Source organism: Platichthys flesus, chromosome 20, assembly GCF_949316205.1.
Source record: "Platichthys flesus chromosome 20, fPlaFle2.1, whole genome shotgun sequence".
Lineage (NCBI taxonomy): Eukaryota > Metazoa > Chordata > Actinopteri > Pleuronectiformes > Pleuronectidae > Platichthys > Platichthys flesus.
Window position 1 is genome coordinate 1,703,446 of NC_084964.1, and position 12,167 is coordinate 1,715,612.

The following is a 12,167-nucleotide window of genomic DNA, read 5'->3' on the forward strand; positions in this document are numbered from 1 at the left end:
TTGGGCTTACCAGGTCTATCCGGAAATTTCCCCCACTCCCTGATCCAACTCACAACCAGATGGTGGTCGGTTGACAGTTCCGCCCCTCTCTTTACCCGAGTGTCCAAAACATGCGGCCTCAGATCAGATGACACGATCACAAAATCGATCATTGATCTTCGGCCTAGGGTACTCTGGTACCAGGTACACTTATGAGCACCCTTATGTTCGAACATGGTGTTTGTTATGGACAATCCATGGCTAGCACAGAAGTCCAATAACAAACGACCGCTCGGGTTCAGATCAGGGAGGCCGTTCCTCCCCACCACGCCTCTCCAGGTGTCTCCATCGTTGCCCACGTGGGCGTTGAAGTCACCCAGCAGAACTACGGAGTCCCCTACTGGAGCCCCATACAGGACTCCATTCAGGGTCTCCAAGAAGGCCGAGTACTCTGAACTGCTGTTTGGTGCATACGCACAAACAACAGTCAGAGTTTTCCCCCCTACAACCCTTAGGCGCAGGGAGGCGACCCTCTCGTCTACCGGGGTAAACTCCAACACCGCGGCGCTCAGCCGGGGATTTATGAGTATCCCCACACCCGCCCGACGCCTCACGCCCTTGGCAACTCCGGAGAAGAATAAAGTCCAACCCTTATCCAGGAGTACGGTACCAGAGCTGAGACTGTGCGTGGAGGTAAGCCCCACCAGATCTAACTGATAGCGCTCCACCTCCCTCACAAGCTCCGGTTCCTTTCCCCACAGCGAGGTGACGTTCCACGGCTCAAAGGCTGATCAGAATATTATATATATATTAAACCCATCAATTTGTCTAGATTATATAGCTAAACTAGAATGGAAAACTGCAAGAGATTGAATCCCTAACCAATGACAAGCGTGTGTTTGATCTTCTTGCGAAAGAATTGGACAACATGGTTCAGGGTGTTTTTGTTCACGGAACTTGTGCTCAAAAATATTAAATGTAAAACTTATTCTGTAATCTCATCATTATCTCAGCCCTAGGTTGTTTTCATACAAGAAGGTTTTACTTCTCATGAAACATATTTCTTGCATTCTAACATTTCTATTGTGATGGGAAGTTATAAGGAAGAAGCCCGGCTAGCTCAGTTCGGTAGAGCATTACACTTTTAATCTCAGGGTCGTGGGTTCGAGCCCCAGGTTGGGCTATGGAGCTTTTGAGATTCGGAATTGAGCACCAGCATGCAGATCAAAGTCTTAGCTTAAAAGACTCCTTATTAAAGAAAACTTCAGAGAAAATACATTCCATAGAGTTCACACACACCAAGCAAACATCAACGGCTGATCAGAAAATGATATATATACTGAACCCATCAATTTGTCTAGATTATCTAGCTTAACTAGAATGGAAAACTGCAAGAGATTGAATCCCTAACCAATGACAAGCGTTGGTTTGGTCTTCTTGCGAAAGAATTGGACAACATGGTTCAGGGTGTTTTTGTTCACGGAACTTGTGCTGAAAACATTAAAGGTAAAACTTATTCTGTAATCTGATCATTATCTCAGACCTATGTTGTTTTCATACAAGAGGGTTTTACTTGTCATGAAACATATTTCTTGCATTCTAACATTTCTATTGTGATGGGAAGTTATAAGGAAGAAGCCCAGCTAGCTCAGTTCGGTAGAGCATGAGACTCTTAATTTCAGGGTCGTGGTTTCGAGCCCCACGTTGGGCTATGGAGCTTTTGAGATTCGGAATTGAGCACCAGCATGCAGATCAAAGTCTTAGCTTAAAAGACTCCTTATTAAAGGATACTTCAGAGCAAATACATTCCATAGAGTTCACACACCAAGCAAACATCAACGAATGATCAGAAAATTATATATATACTGAACCCATCAATTTGTCTAGATTATCTAGCTTAACTAGAATGGAAAACTGCAAGAGATTGAATCCCTAACCAATGACAAGCGTTGGTTTGGTCTTCTTGCGAAAGAATTGGACAACATGGTTCAGGGTGTTTTTGTTCACGGAACTTGTGCTGAAAACATTAAAGGTAAAATTTATTCTGTAATCTAATCATTATCTCAGACCTATGTTGTTTTCATACAAGAGGGTTTTACTTGTCATGAAACATATTTCTTGCATTCTAACATTTCTATTGTGATGGGAAGTTATGAGGAAGAAGCCCGGCCAGCTCAGTTCGGTAGAGCATGAGACTCTTAATCTCAGGGTCGTGGTTTCGAGCCCCACGTTGAGCTATGGAGATTTTAAGGTTAGGAATTGAGCACCAGCATGCAGATCAAAGTCTTATCTTAAAAGACTCCTTATTAAAGGATACTTCAGAGAAAATACATTCCATAGTGTTCACACACACCAAGCAAACATCAACGGCTGATCAGAAAATTATATATATATTGAACCCATCAATTTGTCTAGATTATCTAGTTTAACTAGAATGGAAAACTGCAAGAGATTGAATCCCTAACCAATGACAAGCGTGTGTTTGATCTTCTTGCGAAAGAATTTGACAACATGGTTCAGGCGGTTTTTGTTCACAGAACTTGTGCTCAAAAATATTAAATGTAAAACATATTGTGTAATCTCATCATTATTTCAGACCTAGGTTGTTTTCATACAAGAAGGTTTTACTTCTCATGAAACATATTTCTTGCATTCTAACATTTCTATTGTGATGGGAAGTTATAAAGAAGAAGCCCGGCTAGCTCAGTTCGGTAGAGCATGAGACTCTTAATCTCAGGGTCGTGGGTTCAAGCCCCACGTTGGGCTATGGAGCTTTTGAGATTCGGAATTGAGCACCAGCATGCAGATCAAAGTCTTAGCTTGAAAGACTCCTTATTAAAGGATACTACAGAGCAAATACATTCCATAGAGTTCACACACACCAAGCAAACATCAACGGCTGATCAGAATATTATATACATATTGAACCCATCAATTTGTCTAGATTATCTAGCCTAACTAGAAAGGAAAACTGCAAGAGATTGAATCCCTAACCAATGACAAGCGTGTGTTTGATCTTCTTGCGAAAGAATTGGACAACATGGTTCAGGCGGTTTTTGTTCACGGAACTTGTGCTCAAAAATATTAAATGTAAAACTTATTCTGTAATCTCATCATTATCTCAGACCTAGGTTGTTTTCATACAAGAAGGTTTTACTTCTCATGAAACATATTTCTTGCATTCTAACATTTCTATTGTGATGGGAAGTTATTTGGAAGAAGCGCCAGCTCAGTTCGGTAGAGCAGTGATTCTCAAATTGGGGTATGCGTACCCCTGGGGGTACTTGAAGGTACTCCAGGGGGTACTTGAGATTTTTTTTAAATATATTTAAAATAAGCATCCATTCAAAAATCCTTGAAAAATTGTTATTTAACATATATTCAATAAAATATAAGTGTAAGTTCATGAACTAAATTTTATATTCAGTAGGCTTTTCAATTTAATTATCCTAAAAAAACAGAGTCTCCCCCATACCGATGGTTTGACCCAACCTGGCACACGCCACCTGTCATCACCTGTCATCACCTGCCTTGAAAACTTCAAAAATGGAGTCGAGTTGAAGTGCAGCAGCAATGCTGCTGAAACACGGAGGGACAAGTACCAAAGATGGCGAAACCAGAGCAGAGAGCCTTCTCTAAACAACACCGTGAGAGCTAGTGCTTCTTCGGAGGGGCGCTAAAATGGAAAAGTTTTCCGTTGTGAAGGTAATGATTCATAACAATAAGTCTGCGTCTCTACCGGTACCCTTTCAAAATAAAAGCATGTAATACAAAAGCGGAAATTAAATTGTATGACCCTAAAGCGAGCAAATATGTCACAATAAAATAACAGAAAGACACTTCAATAATATTAACAATAACATAGATTGGGTTATTTACACTTTATGTTTTTTCTGTGGGGAGAGATTAGCCAGCAGTGGCATTAAGCCACCACATCTTCAGCGGTATCTCCAGACAAAACATGAAAGTCATGTTGGTAAGCCACCTGAGTTTTTTAAGAGGAAACTTTCTGAATTCAGGTCATCTCAAGACACGATGCGAAAAGCCTCCCCAAAACCCGGAAACAAGCTACCTGTCAGTATTCTTTTCAATCCTTAAAGAAGATATTTTAAGATGATGAATATTAAAAAAATATGTTTTGAGCTAATCTTTTATTTAAAACTAAGTTAATGATTTATTTTTTGGGAAGAAGTGTTTAGCTATAATTAAGTTCATGAGTTCAGTTTGAGAACATATCTTTATTATGATCCCAAAAGAGGTCACTTTAAGTTGATAATTATTTTGAGGTGCACAAATCTTTATTTATATTGAGATAATAATAAAAGTCTTTAGTTATTTTATATCTTTTTATTTCGTAATAGTTCAAGAGAGACCACTACAAATGAGCAATGTTATGGACATTGATGGAGTTTTAAATTTGAATGTGTCTAGTTACAAGGCTTAATACATCACATTACATCTTTCTTTCAACCAAAAATACTTTGCGCTGGTTAGGGGGTACTCGGCAGAATTTTTTCTTCGAAGGGGGTACTTCACTGAAAAAAGGTTGAGAACCACTGCGGTAGAGCATGACACTTTTAATCTCAGGGTCGTGGGTTCGAGCCCCACGTTGGGCTATGGAGATTTTAAGGTTAGGAATTGAGCACCAGCATGCAGATCAAAGTCTTATCTTAAAAGACTCCTTATTAAAGGATACTTCAGCGCAAATACATTCCATAGAGTTCACACACACCAAGCAAAAATCAACGTCTGATCAGAAAATTATATATATATTGAACCCATCAATTTGTCTAGATTATCTAGCTTAACTATAATGGAAAACTGCAAGAGATTGAATCCCTAACCAATGACAAGCGTGTGTTTGATCTTCTTGCGAAAGAATTGGACAACATGGTTCAGGCGGTTTTTGTTCACGTAACTTGTGGTCAAAAATATTAAAGATAAAACTTATTCTGTAAACTGATCATTACCTCAGACCTAGGTTGTTTTCATACAAGAGGGTTTTACTTCTCATGAAACATATTTCTTGCATTCTAACATTTCTATTGTGATGGGAAGTTATTTGGAAGAAGCGCCAGCTCAGTTTGATAGAGCATGACACTTTTAATCTCAGGGTCGTGGGTTCGAGCCCCACGTTGGGCTATGGAGCTTTTGAGATTCGGAATTGAGCACCAGCATGCAGATCAAAGTCTTAGCTTAAAAGACTCCTTATTAAAGGATACTTCAGAGAAAATACATTCCATAGAGTTCACACACACCAAGCAAACATCAACGGATGATCAGAAAATTATATATATATTGAACCCATCAAATTGTCTAGATTTTCTAGCCTTACTAGAATGGAAAACTGCAAGAGATTGAATCCCTAACCAATGACAAGCGTTGGTTTGATCTTCTTGCGAAATAATTGGACAACATGGTTCAGGTTGTTTTTGTTCACGGAACTTGTGCTCAAAAACATTAAAGGTAAAATGTATTCTGTAAACTGATCATTACCTCAGACCTAGGTTGTTTTCATACAAGAGGGTTTTACTTGTCATGAAACATATTTCTTGCATTCTAACATTTCTATTGTGATGGGAAGTTATGAGGAAGAAGCCCGGCTAGCTCATTTCGGTAGAGCATGAGACTCTTAATCTCAGGGTCGTGGTTTCGAGCCCCACGTTGGGCTATGGAGCTTTTGAGATTCGGAATTGAGCACCAGCATGCAGAGCAAAGTCTTAGCTTAAAAGACTCCTTATTAAAGGATACTTCAGAGCAAATACATTCCATAGAGTTCACACACACCAAGCAAACATCAACGGCTGATCAGAAAATTATATATATATTGAACCCATCAATTTGTCTAGATTATCTAGTTTAACTAGAATGGAAAACTGCAAGAGATTGAATCCCTAACCAATGACAAGCGTCGGTTTGATCTTCTTGCGAAATAATTGGACAACATGGTTCAGGGTGTTTTTGTTCACGGAACTTGTGCTGAAAACATGAAAGGTAAAACTTATTCTGTAATCTCATCATTATCTCAGACCTAGGTTGTTTTCAAACAAGAGGGTTTGACTTCTCATGAAACATATTTCTTGCATTCTAACATTTCTATTGTGATGGGAAGTTATGAGGAAGAAGCCCGGCCAGCTCATTTCGGTAGAGAATGAGACTCTTAATCTCAGGGTCGTGGGTTCGAGCCCCACGTTGGGCTATGGAGATTTTAAGGTTAGGAATTGAGCACCAGCATGCAGATCAAAGTCTTAGCTTAAAAGACTCCTTATTAAAGGATACTTCAGAGAAAATACATTCCATAGTGTTCACACACACCAAGCAAAAATCAACGTCTGATCAGAAAATTATATATATACTGAACCCATCAATTTGTCTAGATTATCTAGCTTAACTAGAATGGAAAACTGCAAGAGATTGAATCCCTAACCAATGACAAGCGTTGGTTTGGTCTTCTTGCGAAAGAATTGGACAACATGGTTCAGGGTGTTTTTGTTCACAGAACTTGTGCTGAAAACATTAAAGGTAAAACTTATTCTGTAATCTGATCATTATCTCAGACCTAGGTTGTTTTCATACAAGAGGGTTTTACTTGTCATGAAACATATTTCTTGCATTCTAACATTTCTATTGTGATGGGAAGTTATAAGGAAGAAGCCCGGCTAGCTCAGTTCGGTAGAGCATGAGACTCTTAATCTCAGGGTCGTGGTTTCGAGCCCCACGTTGGGCTATGGAGCTTTTGAGATTCGGAATTGAGCACCAGCATGCAGAGCAAAGTCTTAGCTTAAAAGACTCCTTATTAAAGGATAATTCAGAGCAAATACATTCCATAGAGTTCACACACACCAAGCAAACATCAACGGCTGATCAGAAAATTATATATATATTGAACCCATCAATTTGTCTAGATTATCTAGTTTAACTAGAATGGAAAACTGCAAGAGATTGAATCCCTAACCAATGACAAGCGTCGGTTTGATCTTCTTGCGAAATAATTGGACAACATGGTTCAGGGTGTTTTTGTTCACGGAACTTGTGCGGAAAACATGAAAGGTAAAACTTATTCTGTAATCTCATCATTATCTCAGACCTAGGTTGTTTTCATACAAGAGGGTTTTACTTGTCATGAAACATATTTCTTGCATTCTAACATTTCTATTGTGATGGGAAGTTATGAGGAAGAAGTCCGGCCAGCTCATTTCGGTAGAGCATGAGACTCTTAATCTCAGGGTCGTGGTTTCGAGCCCCACGTTGGGCTATGGAGATTTTGACATTTGGAATTGAGCACCAGCATGCAGATCAAAGTCTTAGCTTAAAAGACTCCTTATTAAAGGATACTTCAGAGCAAATACATTCCATAGAGTTCACACACACCAAGCAAACATCAACGGCTGATCAGAAAATTATATATATATTAAACCCATCAATTTGTCTAGATTATATAGCTAAACTAGAATGGAAAACTGCAAGAGCTTGAATCCCTAACCAATGACAAGCGTGTGTTTGATCTTCTTGCGAAAGAATTGGACAACATCGTTCAGGCGGTTTTTGTTCACGGAACTTGTGCTCAAAAATATTAAATGTAAAAGTTATTCTGTAATCTCATCATTATCTCAGACCTAGGTTGTTTTCATACAAGAAGGTTTTACTTCTCATGAAACATATTTCTTGCATTCTAACATTTCTTTTATGATGGGAAGTTATTTGGAAGAAGCGCCAGCTCAGTTCGATAGAGCATGACACTCTTAATCTCAGGGTCGTGGGTTCGAGCCCCACGTTGGGCTACGGAGATTTTAAGGTTAGGAATTGAGCACCAGCATGCAGATGAAAGTCTTGGCTTAAAAGACTCCTTATTAAAGGAAACATCAGAGGATATACATTCCATAGGGTTCACACACACCAAGCAAACATCAACGGCTGATCAGAATATTATACATATATTAAACCCATCAATTTGTCTAGATTATATAGCTTAACTAGAATGGAAAACTGCAAGAGATTGAATCCCTAACCAATGTCAATCGTGTGTTTGATCTTCTTGCGAAAGAATTGGACAACATGGTTCAGGCGGTTTTTGTTCACGGAACTTGTGCTCAAAAACATTAAAGGTAAAACTTATTCTGTAATCTCATCATTATCTCAGACCTAGGTTGTTTTCATACAAGAAGGTTTTACTTCTCATGAAACATATTTCTTGCATTCTAACATTTCTATTGTGATGGGAAGTTATTTGGAAGAAGCGCCAGCTCAGTTCGGTAGAGCATGACACTTTTAATCTCAGGGTCGTGGGTTCGAGCCCCACGTTGGGCTATGGAGATTTTAAGGTTAGGAATTGAGCACCAGCGTGCAGATGAAAGTCTTGGCTTAAAAGACTCCTTATTAAAGGAAACATCAGAGGATATACATTCCATAGGGTTCACACACACCAAGCAAACATCAACGGCTGATCAGAATATTATACATATATTTAACTCATCAATTTGTCTAGATTATGTAGCTAAACTAGAATGGAAAACTGCAAGAGATTGAATCCCTAACCAATGACAAGCGTTGGTTTGGTCTTCTTGCGAAAGAATTGGACAACATGGTTCAGGGTGTTTTTGTTCACGGAATTTGTGCTGAAAACATTAAAGGTAAAACTTATTCTGTAATCTGATCATTATCTCAGACATAGGTTGTTTTCATACAAGAGGGTTTTACTTGTCATGAAACATATTTCTTGCATTCTAACATTTCTATTGTGATGGGAAGTTATAAGGAAGAAGCCCGGCTAGCTCACTTCGGTAGAGCATGAGACTCTTAATCTCAGGGTCGTGGTTTCGAGCCCCACGTTGGTCTATGGAGCTTTTGAGATTCGGAATTGAGCACCAGCATGCAGAGCAAAGTCTTAGCTTAAAAGACTCCTTATTAAAGGATACTTCAGAGCAAATACATTCCATAGAGTTCACACACACCAAGCAAACATCAACGGCTGATCAGAAAATTATATATATATTAAACCCATCAATTTGTCTAGATTATATAGCTAAACTAGAATGGAAAACTGAAAGAGATTGAATCCCTAACCAATGACAAGCGTTGGTTTGATCTTCTTGCGAAATAATTGGACAACATGGTTCAGGTTGTTTTTGTTCACGGAACTTGTGCTCAAAAACATTAAAGGTAAAATGTATTCTGTAAACTGATCATTACCTCAGACCTAGGTTGTTTTCATACAAGAGGGTTTTACTTCTCATGAAACATATTTCTTGCATTCTAACATTTCTTTTGTGATGGGAAGTTATAAGGAAGAAGCCTGGCTAGCTCAGTTCGGTAGATCATGAGACTCTTAATCTCAGGGTCGTGGGTTTGAGCCCCACGTTGGGCTATGGAGCTTTTGAGATTCGGAATTGAGCACCAGCATGCAGATCAAAGTCTTAGCTTAAAAGACTCCTTATTAAAGGATACTTCAAGGCAAATACATTCCATAGAGTTCACACACACCAAGCAAACATCAACGAATGATCAGAAAATTATATATATACTGAACCCATCAATTTGTCTAGATTATCTAGCTTAACTAGAATGGAAAACTGCAAGAGATTGAATCCCTAACCAATGACAAGCGTTGGTTTGGTCTTCTTGCGAAAGAATTGGACAACATGGTTCAGGGTGTTTTTGTTCACGGAACTTGTGCTGAAAACATTAAAGGTAAAATGTATTCTGTAATCTGATCATTATCTCAGACCTATGTGGTTTTCATACAAGAGGGTTTTACTTGTCATGAAACATATTTCTTGCATTCTAACATTTCTATTGTGATGGGAAGTAATAAGGAAGAAGCCCGGCTAGCTCAGTTCGGTAGAGCATGAGACTCTTAATCTCAGGGTCGTGGTTTCGAGCCCCACGTTGGGCTATGGAGCTTTTGAGATTCGGAATTGAGCACCAGCATGCAGATCAAAGTCTTAGCTTAAAAGACTCCTTATTAAAGGATACTTCAGAGCAAATACATTCCATAGAGTTCACACACACCAAGCAAACATCAACGGCTTATCAGAAAATTATATATATATTGAACCCATCAATTTGTCTAGATTATCTAGTTTAACTAGAATGGAAAACTGCAAGAGATTGAATCCCTAACCAATGACAAGCGTCGGTTTGATCTTCTTGCGAAATAATTGGACAACATGGTTCAGGGTGTTTTTGCTCACGGAGCTTGTGCGGAAAACATGAAAGGTAAAATTTATCCTGTAATCTCATCATTATCTCAGACCTAGGTTGTTTTCATACAAGAGGGTTTTACTTCTCATGAAACATATTTCTTGCATTCTAACATTTCTATTGTGATGGGAAGTTATGAGGAAGAAGCCCGGCCAGCTCATTTCGGTAGAGCATGACACTTTCAATCTCAGGGTCGTGGGTTCGAGCCCTACGTTGGGCTATGGAGATTTTAAGGTTAGGAATTGAGCACCAGCGTGCAGATGAAAGTCTTGGCTTAAAAGACTCCTTATTAAAGGAAACATCAGAGGATATACATTCCATAGTGTTCGCACACACCAAGCAAACATCAACGGCTGATCAGAATATTATACATATATTAAACTCATCAATTTGTCTAGATTATATAGCTAAACTAGAATGGAAAACTGCAAGAGATTGAATCCCTAACCAATGACAAGCGTTGGTTTGGTCTTCTTGCGAAAGAATTGGACAACATGGTTCAGGGTGTTTTTGTTCACGGAACTTGTGCTGAAAACATTAAAGGTAAAACTTATTCTGTAATCTGATCATTATCACAGACCTAGGTTGTTTTCATACAAGAGGGTTTTACTTGTCATGAAACATATTTCTTGCATTCTAACATTTCTATTGTGATGGGAAGTTATAAGGAAGAAGCCCGGCTAGCTCAGTTCGGTAGAGCATGAGACTCTTAATCTCAGGGTCGTGTTTTCGAGCCCCACGTTGGGCTATGGAGCTTTTGAGATTCGGAATTGAGCACCAGCATGCAGATCAAAGTCTTAGCTTAAAAGACTCCTTATTAAAGAATACTTCAGAGAAAATACATTCCATAGAGTTCACACACACCAAGCAAACATCAACGGCTGATCAGAAAATTATATATATATTAAACCCATCAATTTGTCTAGATTTAATAGCTAAACTAGAATGGAAAACTGCAAGAGATTGAATCCCTAACCAATGACAAGCGTTGGTTTGATCTTCTTGCGAAATAATTGGACAAAATGGTTCAGGTTGTTTTTGTTCACGGAACTTGTGCTGAAAACATTAAAGGTAAAACTTATTCTGTAATCTGATCATTATCTCAGACCTATGTTGTTTTCATACAAGAGGGTTTTACTTGTCATGAAACATATTTCTTGCATTCTAACATTTCTATTGTGATGGGAAGTTATAAGGAAGAAGCCCGGCTAGCTCAGTTCGGTAGAGCATGAGACTCTTAATCTCAGGGTCGTGTTTTCGAGCCCCACGTTGGGCTATGGAGCTTTTGAGATTCGGAATTGAGCACCAGCATGCAGATCAAAGTCTTAGCTTAAAAGACTCCTTATTAAAGAATACTTCAGAGAAAATACATTCCATAGAGTTCACACACACCAAGCAAACATCAACGGCTGATCAGAAAATTATATATATATTAAACCCATCAATTTGTCTAGATTTAATAGCTAAACTAGAATGGAAAACTGCAAGAGATTGAATCCCTAACCAATGACAAGCGTTGGTTTGATCTTCTTGCGAAAGAATTGGACAACATGGTTCAGGCAGTTTTTGTTCACGGAACTTGTGCTCAAAAATATTAAAGGTAAAACTTATTCGGTAATCGCATCATTATCTCAGACCTAGGTTGTTTTCATACAAGAGGGTTTTACTTCTCATGAAACATATTTCTTGCATTCTAACATTTCTATTATGATGGGAAGTTATTTGGAAGAAGCGCCAGCTAGCTCAGTTCGGTAGAGCATGACACTTTTAATCTCAGGGTCGTGGGTTCGAGCCCCACGTTGGGCTATGGAGCTTTTGAGATTCGGAATTGAGCACCAGCATGCAGATCAAAGTCTTAGCTTAAAAGACTCCTTATTAAAGGAAACATCAGAGGATATACATTCCATAGGGTTCACACACACCAAGCAAACATCAACGGCTGATCAGAAAATTATATATATACTGAACCCATCATTTTGTCTAGATTA

General features: G+C 38.8%; 2 non-coding genes across 2 annotated transcripts; both read left to right on the top strand.

Moving 5' to 3' along the window:
• The first annotated feature begins 2,671 nt into the window (after positions 1 to 2,671).
• trnak-cuu (transfer RNA lysine (anticodon CUU)) lies at positions 2,672 to 2,745 on the top strand. The gene has a single exon. It is a non-coding gene; the product is annotated as a tRNA-Lys (tRNA).
• A 9,165-nt stretch (positions 2,746 to 11,910) lies between these two features.
• Positions 11,911 to 11,985, top strand: trnak-uuu (transfer RNA lysine (anticodon UUU)). Its single transcript has one exon. It is a non-coding gene; the product is annotated as a tRNA-Lys (tRNA).
• The last annotated feature ends 182 nt before the right edge of the window (positions 11,986 to 12,167 follow it).